The sequence below is a fragment of the Canis lupus genome, chromosome 2 (assembly GCF_003254725.2).
Source record: "Canis lupus dingo isolate Sandy chromosome 2, ASM325472v2, whole genome shotgun sequence".
NCBI classification, from domain to species: domain Eukaryota; kingdom Metazoa; phylum Chordata; class Mammalia; order Carnivora; family Canidae; genus Canis; species Canis lupus.
This window is the reverse complement of record NC_064244.1, coordinates 53,751,140-53,763,696: the sequence shown is the minus strand read 5'-3', so window position 1 is coordinate 53,763,696 and position 12,557 is coordinate 53,751,140. Positions and strand designations below refer to the sequence as shown.

At 45.5% G+C, this 12,557-nt stretch overlaps 1 long non-coding RNA gene across 1 annotated transcript in view; it reads left to right on the top strand.

Annotated features, from left to right (window-relative positions):
• Positions 1–4,573: 4,573 nt before the first annotated feature.
• The window catches only part of LOC112660036 (uncharacterized), a 54,886-nt gene continuing 46,902 nt past the window's right edge, over positions 4,574–12,557 (top strand). The window contains exon 1 of the long non-coding RNA XR_003136653.3: positions 4,574–4,761. This is a non-coding gene — a long non-coding RNA (uncharacterized LOC112660036). The remainder of the gene's footprint in view (positions 4,762–12,557) is intronic.

The window sequence follows — 12,557 nt, the reverse complement described above, 5'->3', positions numbered from 1 at the left end:
ATCCCCAACATCCAGCAACAGTGATGAGCTTACAATGAGAGGAGAAGAGGTAGCTGATGTAGTGATGGAGAAGGTGGTCCCTCTTCCTGACCGCTGGTCCAGTGTCCTGAGATGTGACCAGGATATGAGCTCAGCTTGGGCTGCCTAAAAAGATGAAATCTCTCCTTTAAGGGAAGTCAAGGAATTTATTTAAAGTCATAATGAACGTAAGCTCATACACAGAATCCTTGAACACTTAATAGTAATAAAGGAGACTGTAGTCAGATGATCATTTTCATTAATAACTTTATTGAGGCATAATTTTCATATCATAAAACACCCAGCTTAAATCTACCACGATTTTCAGTAAGGTGACAGAGTTTGCAGCCATCACCATAGTCTAATTTCATGTCATTTTCATTGCCCTTGAAAGAAACCTTGGGTCTATTTACTGTCACTCCCCATTCCCACCTCTAATTTCCTTTCTGTCTCTGTGGGTTTCCATGTTCTGGACATTCCACATAAATGGAATTATACATATGTGTTCTTTCGCTCCTACTTTGAGCATAAAATTTTTGAAGTTCATCCATGCTGTAGCATGTACCAGAATTTCATTGCTTTTTATTGCCACTCTCCCATGTTTGTCCATCCATTCATCAATTGACGGGCATTTAGGCCTTTTCCACTTTCTGCCTCTTGTGAATAATAGTGCCATGAACATTCGTATATAACAGTCTTTTAAAGGGTTTATGTGAAATTTCATCCTTTCTCTTCTTTCCAGTAGACTAAAAAAGTGTCAAGGTCCAAATTCTTCCATCTGAGAGCCATTATTTGAACATATTTCCTCCTCCATGTCTTCCTTCACGTCTGCCCCTGCCCATTCTTTTCTAACAGCATCCAGTAACCAAACTACTTGCTCTTCTCCAGAGGCTTTGTACAATACACCAACATACCTATTTAAATATCATATTTCAGGCTGCATCCCGACTATTAGAATGTTCTAATCAACTTCCTTTTATTCAGTCCTACAATCTCCAGCCAACCCCTTTGGCTCCAGTCTTCTGAGGCATAGTATAAAGGTCTCTTTTTAGGACATTAAAATTTTTAGATGGAAGGATTAGCTGCCAGATAGGGACAACCAGGAGGTAAAACCAGCCACATCTTCTCCAACAGTCAGATCTTTAGCTAACTAAGTGGCTTGGATTATCCCAACTCTGATGGTTGGGAGAAGATTCGATTCTATTTTAGAAAGAAAAAAAAAATCACTCATTTAAACCTGAAGTAAGTTCACAAATGAGCAGTGCTTCTATTAAAATGATATTTAAAAATTCCCACTTCTATGCAGATCTCAGAATTTAGCACATAATCCCATTTTGTATTCCCTACAAAGAAACGTAAGATTTCCATTTATTCTAATGAAGACGTAGTTCATAATACCCAATTGGTAAACATCATAACCTTGATAGTTTAAGAAATTGGACTCCAATAACTAATAGAAAGGCTGATTTTTTTTTTATTTCTAGCCTTCGCATGTTATGTATGCATACACAAAAAACGTTAAAATTCCTCAAAATGAGCATAATTACTGATCTTTTTTCTTTTCTCTTTTAAAGATTTTTAGAATTTATTTATTTGAGAGATAGCAGAGGGAATATGAACATGAGTTGGGGGAAGCAGAGGAAGACAGACTCCCGGCTCAGTAGAGAGCCCGATGTGGGGCTTGATCCCAGGACCCCAAGATCGTGACTGGAGCCGAAGGCAGATGCTTAACTGACTGAGCCACCCAGGCACCCTTTACTGACTTTTTCTCCTAAGGAAGGATCCTTAAAGTTCTCTAAACCAAAAAACTGCTTTACCCCGTAGCCTCAAGGATAATTCCTTAGGGTGCCCACCCATGTGTGAAAGGAAGAGGTTGGCTGCGCTTACAGGCACAGCTCCAAAGGTTGAGGAGAAGCTGTGCACAGGCCCCAAGCCTGATCTCATCCCAGGTCCCCCTCAGATTTCCATCGTTAGTAATCAGCAGGTGTGTTCTAGGAGGTGGGTTCCCAGCGGTTCTCCAGAGCCCCATCCTTCTCATCAAAAAGGATATGTGTCCCCAAAGCCCATATTTCTTTAATTAGCTTATTCAAGGAATGAGGTTGGTTATTAGTCGGTTTCTCTTTTCCAGTGTCTCTGGAGGTAGAGACTTTTGTGAGTACTGCCAAGGGAGGGAACAAACTAATTTTTCCATCTAATTTTGCTCCCCCTTAGTGGCAAGAAAAAAGTTTATCCCTCCACCCAGAAGCGAAAGAGGGGTTTAACCTTTGCCTATTGCAACCCAAAGGATGATTTTGAAGGAGATCAGTATATGCCACCTACAAATATGCCAATTTGACGTAAGGATTATTTCGAGCTGAAAGCAATTAAAAAATCAAAAAGTGCAGGAAGAGTCTCTACCTTTTTCTGTTCTGCCTAAAAGCAGGGCATAAATTTCCCCTTGTGTGGGTGTTCTTCACCCACTCCTACCACCATGCCAAGAAGAGAACATTCTTATCACTGGAGATGAGAGGTCAACAAGTTTGTGTAAATAACCCTTATCTTCAGTTAATCCCCTCAGATATTTCCCACTCACTTCCTCACAATCTTTTTTCCCTTGAAGCCCAGATCCCCTTTCCTCTGCTAAAATGGAAGAGTCCAGCCACTTTTTTTGTGAACCATGTATTTAAAATACTATAAAAGCTGCACACCTTTTCTTTGGTAACCTGTCTTTTGTTAGTTTAATTCACAGACCTCTATAATCTAAACACAGAACCTAAGAGGGTCGAGGAAAAGCTCTTTTGCCCAGAGAGTCTTCAGTTTGGATTCTGAGCATTTGTTACAGGCCAACATGGCACCTATACAAAGACATGTCCAATCTGTGAATCTCTTAGAAGGCCTCCCCCAGTGACTTTTTAATGATATGATCCATATAGTGACTTGAATCTCTCTGCTGGACCTCAACCCTGTATGAAGGTTAACATTTATTTTGAAGGATGCCTGGGTGGCTCAGTGGTTGAGCATCTGCCTTTGGCTCAGGTCATGATCCCAGGATCCTGGGATCGAGTCCCACATGGGGTTCCCTGCATGGAGCCTGCTTCTCCCTCTTCCTGTGTCTCTGCCCCTCTCTGTGCATCTCTCATGAATAAATAAATTAAATATTTTAAATATAAAATAAAATTTATTTTGAATGCCACAAGCCTGTCCAAGTTCTGCCTCAGTCTGAGTTACTGTCATAATTCAGTCCCAAATGCATAGCTCTCAGAAGTTGCCATCCTTGTTTTGGTCGTCGTGCCTCATTAGGGGTCCTACAGAGGAACTCAACGGCAGGCAGAAATTACCGTCTCTTGTGACATAGGAGTCAGAAAATCCCTTTCTGAAAAATCTTTATGAATTCTTAAATGATAATGTTTTCTCAAGTCTTTTATAGTTTTTTCTTCATCTCATGGTAAAATAAAAGCAGTTGTTCTGAATAATACAAAAAGGATGCCGTTACACAAATGTGTTGCCAATTGCAATTGGTCAATACCTTCTTGCCTTGAGAAGTTAGTCAGATAATGAGGAAGGATAGAGTGTTTGATATTTTTTTGCCTGGCTGAGTCATGAAACCTCTTGATAGGATTATTTGGGTTCTTCACGCTTATTACCATCATTCCTCAATAGTTTTGGGTTCAGAAAAGTATGAACCATATTCAGCTGGAGCTGCCCTTGTAGTAGAATTGGGTCTTGGGGAGCCAGGCCATGTGCCATCGGTGGAGCCTTGTTAGAGGAGGGAGTGAATGAGCCTCAAGCAGCCTCCACATGAGGAGTTTGTGAGGGTAGTACGTGCCTGTACTCATTGGGCACAGCACAGAGCTGTGCAGCTAGTTCACGTCCAACGTTTTCTGAAACCCCACCTTTTCATGAGCCTCTCATTAGCCTCAGGTGGCAAAAGAAAGACAGATGTGAACAATCATATTTCCGTTCAGTAAGTTCTTCAGGGAATTTACAGTGTTTTTCCTCAGTTTCATTGATTGTGCAGTTCTGGTTCCTTAGGAAATCTTGTGATTTATCCCTGCCTCTTGGCAACTTCTTATAAACAAACTGCAATCCCATCAAAAAATATTGATGGAATGATTTCAGTCCAGACCTTCAGATCAGGCTCTGATATAAACTCTGTGCTTTATTCCAGCCTGCTTTTTTATTGCCTAATGAATAGAATTTGCTTTGGGAAGACACAGACTGTCATACTTTGATTTGATTTCAAGAATTCTGAAGCATTTTCAGTGCTGGCCCAGGGAGTTTTACTATTCTCTGAGTCATGCTTTGGAAAAGGAGCTCTGTGGATACATTTTGTAAAGCATTTTTAAAGCTTTCAGGCTATCATCAATGAAAAGCTAAAATTGAGAATAATGCAAGCTTGGTTTTCATCTCATTCCATTGACCAAAGGCTTGTTTGAAGATTACCATCTGACTGACTGAGATAAAAACACATTAATTGTCCCCAAACTAAGATTGAGTCCAGCCCCGCAAATCTGGCAGCCGCATCTGGAAAGAGAGTATGAGTCTGCTTTGTGTCTTTCTCAGTCGTCACGTGCCACATTTCTAGGCAAAGGAGAAGAGTTGCCTGGAAAATGTGACTCTCCCCCTAGAGGTCTGAGGGGAGCCTAGGGTCTCCCTTTTCCCGTCATCCTTTGCTCTTTTGGGTCTTTGGACAACCCTCGGCTGGCTGTGACTTGGGCTCCAGCCCTTCCCGAGCAAAGGCATTTTCAGTAAATACTGGCTTGGGTAAGTCTGTTCTTTCTGCTTGAAGGGAATCAGGAGAGGGAACAGGGGCATCCTCATATATTTTTAAGACAAGTATTTTATTTTTTCCCTAGGAGGGATTTTTTTCCTAGGAGCAGAGAGGGCAAGTTAATCCTAAAACAGTAACGATTCAGCTGAAGTATCAGAAAGAACGTTGTGTGAGATACTGACCTGCCTCCCCCAGGGAAGTGGAGTTTTCCTAGGATGAATAGGCAGTTCAATGCTGTCTGGAGGTGGGAAGATGAACTATATCACCATTCAAGTTTGCTTCTGGCTGTGGAGCTCTGTAATTTCTTCCTGGACGTGGTTTCTATTTTTGGGAGAGCAGAAAGATTTGATTTCAAAGGCAGATAGGAAAACTGCATGTGGGTGAACCTCTGGTGCAGAAATTCTTACAGGAGGTCCCCGGCCTCTAACTGAGGGGTGTCAGAGGCCTATGAACTCCTTGAAATTATATGTGAAATTGTGTTTTTGTGGAGATTAGGGAGAGAACGTTCATAGCTGCCATCAACTTCACAAGGGAGTCTATAATTAAAAGACAAAAAGAAAAAGAAAAGCAGTAAAGAATCATTGCTCCAAGGGAAGAATTTGTGCAGCGAGGATGATTAATCCCGGATATTCCTTCCCAGACCTTTGCAATTGGGTGAGAAGATGAGACAGATGGCTGGGGAGGGTGGAACAGAGTCCCCTTTGCTGACAAAGGGCTGAGCTACAGGGAAGAAAATAGAGGATGCCTCCGCCCTGATTCATCCATTCATTTGTTCGATAAATACTTATTTAACACCTATTGGGCGCCAGGCACTATCCCAGGTGTTACAGATAAAGCACTGAACAAAACAGATAAAGACTCCTGCCTGGATGCAGTGTAGATGGGCTGGGGGATGGACGGTGGCAGATAATAAATAATACACAGGAGCGTATTACATAGTGGGGCAGGGTGAAGGGGACTTACCACGTGGAGGAGAGGAGCAAGAGCGAGCCAAGGAGGCAGTTTGCATTGCTCTATAGGGCCGATCTCAAAGAGAAGGTGTTATTTGATCAAAACCTTGAGGGAGGCAAAGGAGATAGCCTTGCAGATGTCTTGTATCTGGGGGAAGAACATTCCAGCAGGGAGAACAAGCAGCATGCTCCTAAAATGGGAGGATAAGGGACTATGTGACGAACAGCAAAGAGGCCAGTAGGGATGGAACAGAGGAAACAAAGGGAAGAGTAAATAGACGAGGTAACTGGGGGAGCAGGAGGCAGACCACGGAGGGTCTGGTGATTTCCGTCAGGAGAACTTTGACTTCAACTCTAGGTGAACTGAACTCTCACCGAAGACTTGGAAGTGAGGAGTTACATGATCTGATTATGCTTTAATGGGATTAATCTGGCTGCTATTTTGAGGATAGACTAATAGGCAAAGGTGGAAACAGGGAGACCAGTAAGAAGTGATGCAGGAGAGACAGTGGTGGCTCGGGCCACGATGGCAGCAGACGCGGTGGGAAGGGACGGGTCTGGGTACACTTTGAAGAGAGAACCCACAGAACTTCCGTCTGGGTTTGGGTACGGGGTCAGCACAACTGCATCTCTCCCTTTCCCCCACTTGCTCCTCATTGGCCTGAGTGGATCCTATCTCAGCCCCCTCTCTGTCCCAGGTTGGCCCATGGTCCATGTCTATGCTGCTCAGGACCCTGGCCACCAGCTGCTTGTGGCTATGGAGCACTTAAGTGTGACTAGTCTGAGTTGAGATGTGCTTTATATATGAAATATTTATATTTTGAAGATTTAATACAGAAAAAAGGTAAAGTATTTCATGAGTAGTTTTTAAACTTTTGATTGCATGTTGACATGATATTTTAGATACGTTAGGTTAAATAAAATATAGTAAAATTAATTTTATACCTTTCTTTTTATTTTCTTAATATGATCAATAGTAAGATTTAAATTACATGTGTAGCGCACATTATGCTTTCTATTTCAGTTGGATAGCATTCTAGAGAGTTTTTGAAAGACCAGTGGTTGCATTTGAATCTAAAGTCCCTTTGGGTTCATTCTTTTGAGAATGGGAAACTGATTTGAAACACCTGCTCTGATTAAGGGCCATACATTTTCCAAAATATTGGTTGTGTAGAGCCTCACCTGCTGCTTTCTTTGAAAGAAATGGACCATTTGCTCATGTGCAGACACCCTGAGGTTGGCTCACACAGACCTCGACAGTCAACAACCGGGCCTCACCTGCAGGTGCGCTGGAGACGACCCTGCCCCCGACAGCCAGAGCTCAATTCCTCTCCACTGCCTGTAGCAACACAGCACTAAACCCCACAGTGGTGACCCCTTAGGTCCCACGACATGACCTCCAGCTTGAAATCTCTCTTCATGTTGACCTAATGACTCCATGTGGATGTCTCACCCCTGGTGGCCAGGTGGCATCTGAGCATCTCTTGGCAACAGGCGCTTGCTGGAGCTGCACGTTTCTGAATACTTCTTCCCACTTACTGTGGCGAGAGACCTCGCGTGTACAGTCTTCTCTGTTTTACACAGAGCACGATGCCGAACACAGACAGCAATTAGCAGAAGTGGGTTTAGACTCTGCGAGTCGGGATCTGAGGATAGACACATCTCCAACAAGCTTCACAGATGATGTCTGTGCTCCCTGAAGACAGAGAGCTGCCATAGAGCAATGGCATCAGGATGAAGGTCACCGTTCCCTTTCCGTCAAGAGTCTTATTTGGGGGGGCTTGGTCGAAGGTGTCCTAAATTATTCTACTCATGTGTGTGTGTGAGAGAGAGAGAGAAAGGGAGAGAGAACAATAGAAGATCAATAGGAGTGACCATGACAACAAAGCCTCCACCGATTTTTATTGTCCAGCAGGAAAACGACACCCGGGTCACAGGCAGGCCATTCTGGGCAGCTCCCGTCACAGGCCCCGGCTCTCAGGCCTCGACTCCTCCTCCTCCCGACTGCCCACCGGTGCTGCCTCCCTTGCCGCTCACGCGCAGGTAGCCCTCGTAAAGCTCCTGTTCCTCCCCACCTCTCCTCACCCTGCCCCCCAAGTCCTGCCACTTTCTTTCTAATGCTTTGTCTCTCTCTGGGGGGTAAGCAGACTGTCCCCTCTCTGAGTGTGGCTTCAGGGAATCTAACCCCCAGCCCCCCGCCTTCCGCGCAGCAGCTGGCCAAGGACCACAGCCTGCACGGCCCTGCCTGCGTTAGGGCAGGTGTTTCCGCGCCCTTGCCCGGGGGGGCCCTGTCACTCGGCCATCTCCCGGCTCTGTGTCCCCCAGATCCTAGAGCCTTCGGGGGAGACAAAGCTTTACCCTCCTGCGGGGAAGCTGACCCACGGAGGCACGTTCCCAAATTGGTCTGTTTGCCTGCATCACCCCGTCCGAGAAGCAGGGAGCCACCAACACCTTCTTAGCTTAGAGTGGACCTGAGCCGGGGCCTCTTACCTGTGCCCTCTCAGCTCTGTCCTCTGGGGGAAGAAATGCTCTGATGTGGTCTGTGTGCCCTGAGAACAGGAACGCCGTCCCTGAGCTCTGGGAGAAGGCGAGGATGCTCCCCCGGGTGGCGGCGGGCTGGCCGAGGGCTGGGGACAGGTGGAAGGGGACCAGGCCACAGGTGGGCTGGCTCAGGCCAAGTGGGGAGCCACAATACCTGCTCTCGAGCTGTCGTCGCCCCGTCATTGCCGGGGCTGCGAGCAGGAGCCTGCTCCCTTGAAACGAGGGACAAGGGCCAGGGCCTAGGACTGGCCTGGGCTCCTGCGATCCTTTGCAAAGTGAGAGTCTGGACGTGGGCCGTGGCCCCTATTCTCTTTCTTCCCACCGTCGCTTTCTTATCAACTATTTCGAGACTGGAACATAAAACGTTTCACATTTTGTGAGATTATCCTGCTTTTTAATATTTCTGACAGGTGTCCTGCGGGTCCTTCTGGACTGGCAATCTGTCCCTTTCTTCTGTTATGCAAATGAGCTCACCCTATTTTCGTTGTCAGGGAGAGGATCAGAGATGAAAGATGTCCCTCCTAACCAAGCTCTTCTGTGGTGCTACAGACCCTGCGGAGCATCCAAAGGGGCAGACAGGCTTCAGAGCCTGCTCCTCATTACAAACCATGCCGATCCTTTCATGCTTTTACTTGCACGGGGCGCTGTTTGCGGAGCTTTTCTTACAGGAGCGCCCCTCCTGCCCCCGCCGTGGCCTGGGCAGCGGTCACCCGCCTCGGACGCTGAATACCTGCCCTTTGCCGGGGCGGAAAGCCTCTGGGAAGGCGGACTGGCAGGAGAACGGACGGGCTCCCCACCCGCAGCATCTGCACTGGCTCACCATTTAAAAGTGATACCAAATTTAAATTGCATAAGAGTAGGATATTTTCAAGCTAAGTCGTATATATCTTTCAGTGCTTAGGGGCTAAGGTCGGAGTTTTGAGGCCTGCGGAAGAGCAAGAAAGTTGGAGGGAGAGAAACAGGTGTCGGCAGATCACAGAGGTGGGGTTAATTCCGTCTCTTGTACAAACCCGTCAGTATTCTCCTTCTCCCATCAAAACCACACTCTCTCTTCTGCAGTTGTGTTGCTGGTGTGAACCCATGGTGACCCTTCGAGAGGAGGAGGCAGGGCTCTAGTTGGAGGGAGTAATACAAATGCAAAAGAAACAGAGCCAGGCTCACAAAGCTGGGTCTGCCCACAAATCACTTTGAAAACTCTGGCTGCATGGGAGGGAGGTCCACGAGAAGCCGAGAAGCCAGGAACTTCTGACTCATCACTGTTGTCTCCTCCTGAATTATGGTTCCTACAACCTCAGGGCTGAAGGGGGACGTTAAGAAGGGCCAGTGTGATTCCCTCCGGCCCAGTCTTCCCTTCCCTTCCACCCTCGGGAAGCATCTTTTCAACTCTGCTTGGCTGCACCCAGGCCCCAGAAGCTCCAGCCTTCATGTTGAGAGGAAATCTGTCTTCCTGTAGCTTCTACCCTTTGGGGCTGGTGTCTCAGAGTGCTCATTGAGGTGCCTGGTGTCACTGGGGACCAGTGGCCTCGTCCAGGAAATCCACAGATGAGGAAGTCCTTTAAGGAGGGTACCTTGAAGGATGACAAAGATGTGCCTTGAGGCAACCCTTCAGGAGGTGACCTTGTGGAGCAGCCCCAAAAGGTACCCCCAAGACTGGGAGAGGCCAGCTCCAGGAAGCATTCCACCCTTCCTCTGCTACAGGCCCTCCGGCCGACACGCTGGGACGTGATCCAGCTCCATGACTAAGAGAACTGTTAGATTCTGCAGGCTTGGTAAATCTCCCAAGCTTGTTGTTATTGTTCTTAGCTTCTATTTATTCCTATAATTTGTTTCTAAAAAGATTAGTCGCAGCAAGAGCACTTTAGGGACTGACTTCCCAGAGTCAGCAGGTAGTCAAGGAAGGGGCAAGTCTGTTTGGCACTCACCACCGAGCTCGCAGAGAAAGAAAAGAGCAGAAAAGATGGTGAGATGTGGAAGGAAGGCAAGGGGGGAGTCAGGGCCGAAGGAAGGAAGGAGACGGCCACCAGCCAACCATCGCTCCAGGGTTCACGTGGTAGGAGGCCCTTGCGGCTGGCATCCCAGTTCCCATCCCGGAGACTCTTGAGCACTCCAGGTACTGGAAGGCAGTGCAGTATAGTCGTGGAGGGCCTGCTCCTCGCCAGCCATGTGAGCTAGAAAACCACGTAAGCCTCTCATATGCCCTCCTCTAACGCAGAGATTACGACAGCGTTTACTCCACAGAAGCATTGTGAGGATTAATGAGAAGACATCTCTGGTGGGCACGGTGTCCTCTTCTCAGCATCCATTCCATTCCAGCTGCTAAAGGCTCTAAACAGTGAATAGAACCCATTGCGTCGACAGCGATTTGTTCGGAATGGGCAGCAGGCCTGCGCCAACTTGGGTCTCTCCCACCTGATGCAAATGTGGAAGCCCGCAGACCCAACTCTATGGCATCTTCTTATGGCACCTGCAGGCAACAGGACGGAAAGACCAAAGGCACCTTGGGGCTTGAGGGATAGCGGTGAGATTCTGCACAAACCCGTCCTGAAGGCTATCAATTCTCCTATTTCTTCTCGGAAGAGTCAAAATGTATCACCCATTTCCTTGTTGTTTGACTCCCTTGGAATAGCGTTTTATGATGGAAGCTAGAAGCATCCACACTGATACAAACCTGTATATAAAGCCCTTAGTAAAATGCCTGGCATGGAGTAAGCTCTTAAAACTTGTTAGCTCTGTTATTATTATTAATTATGGACAGTGTGTAGGGCACAGAAAGGAAACCATATCAGTTCAAAAGGGGTACAAAGAATGAGCTATCTCTTCTTAGGAGGTTTAAAAACAACATACAGTAATCTATTATAAGCAGGCAACAGGAAAGGTTTCTTTCCCCCTCCTGTTCCTCACCCCACCCCACCCCACCCCACCCCACCCCCGCCTCACTTTTCACTTACAGGAAAATAACTAAGAATACTAGTTCATTGAAAGGATTTAGTGAATTTTCAGCAGCAGCAACTCCCAAGCCGTGCCCTAGCCTCAGTACAGTTTCAGGCCCTCCCCTTTCTCTTGATCTTTATATTCATACAATAGAAAGAATAATAGCATGACACCCAGAAGACAGGGGTCTAGACAAAGTAGTATCTTTTTGTTTGTTTCTTTTCATGTTGAGAAGCTTTAAAAATACAGAAAAAGATAAAGGACAATATAACAAACATGTATTTAGGTTGTGTTTATTTAATACAGTAAAAATTACAGAAATTAGTTTGAAGACTCTTTGACCCTTCCCATCTTTCAGCTGATGACTATAAATATGAATGGGTTCAACTGATATTTTTATAACCTTTCTTAATTCATGAATCCATGAATAGAGTATATTATTTTATCTGTGTTTTGAAAATTTACTTACATGGGAGGTTATGATATAGCTCAGAAACTTGTTCTTTTCATTGTTGTTTTTAGATTTATCTATGATGAACATGCAGATCTGTTTCATTGTCTGCATTCAGAGTTTCAACATACATCAATAAGAGATTTTATTTATCCATTACTTTTATTAACGGACACTTAGTTGTTTTCCATTTTTTTGCCAACATAAGTGTGATAGCAATGAACACCCTTGTATGTGACCCACGGTTTTAGATCTCTTTCACACTGAAATGTATAGCTTGAAGCCTAATGCATAAAACATGTAACTCATCAACACATATTTATTAAGCCTAGTTGGTATTAGGATAAAAAATTAAGTCAGAGAATCTTAATTAGCCCCTGACTTGCATAGGGACATGGTCTATAGCTTAAGGAATTGTCAGTTCAGGGAGAAGTAATTATATATACCCAAGAAAACAGCTAAAAATGCAAGGCAGGAAATCTTAAGTATCAAATTAGAAGTACAGTCAGTGCTGTTAGAATTTAGAAGATACGAGTTTGAAGTAAGGTGATCAAGAAGCATCATGTTATCCTGGATCTAGAAGGATGAATAGAATTTCAATCAGCAGAAATGGGGAGGACATGCAAGGCAGGGTCCAGGATATGAATAAAGGTAAAGAAGTGGGAAGCCCTATAGAGTCTGGGCTCCAGATAAAGGGGGACAGTTCACATCCCCCACCCCAGGAGGAGTTACAAATTCAGTAGATCAGATTTAGGACAATGACTGGACCATACTTTGGTGGTGGGCAAGAACATTCCAATGTTAAAAAGTTGATGCAAGGAGTGCCTGGCTGGCTCAGTCGGAAGAAGACATGACTCTTGATCTCCAAGGCATGATCCCCACCTTGAGTATAGAAATCTCTTAAATAGTTTTTTAA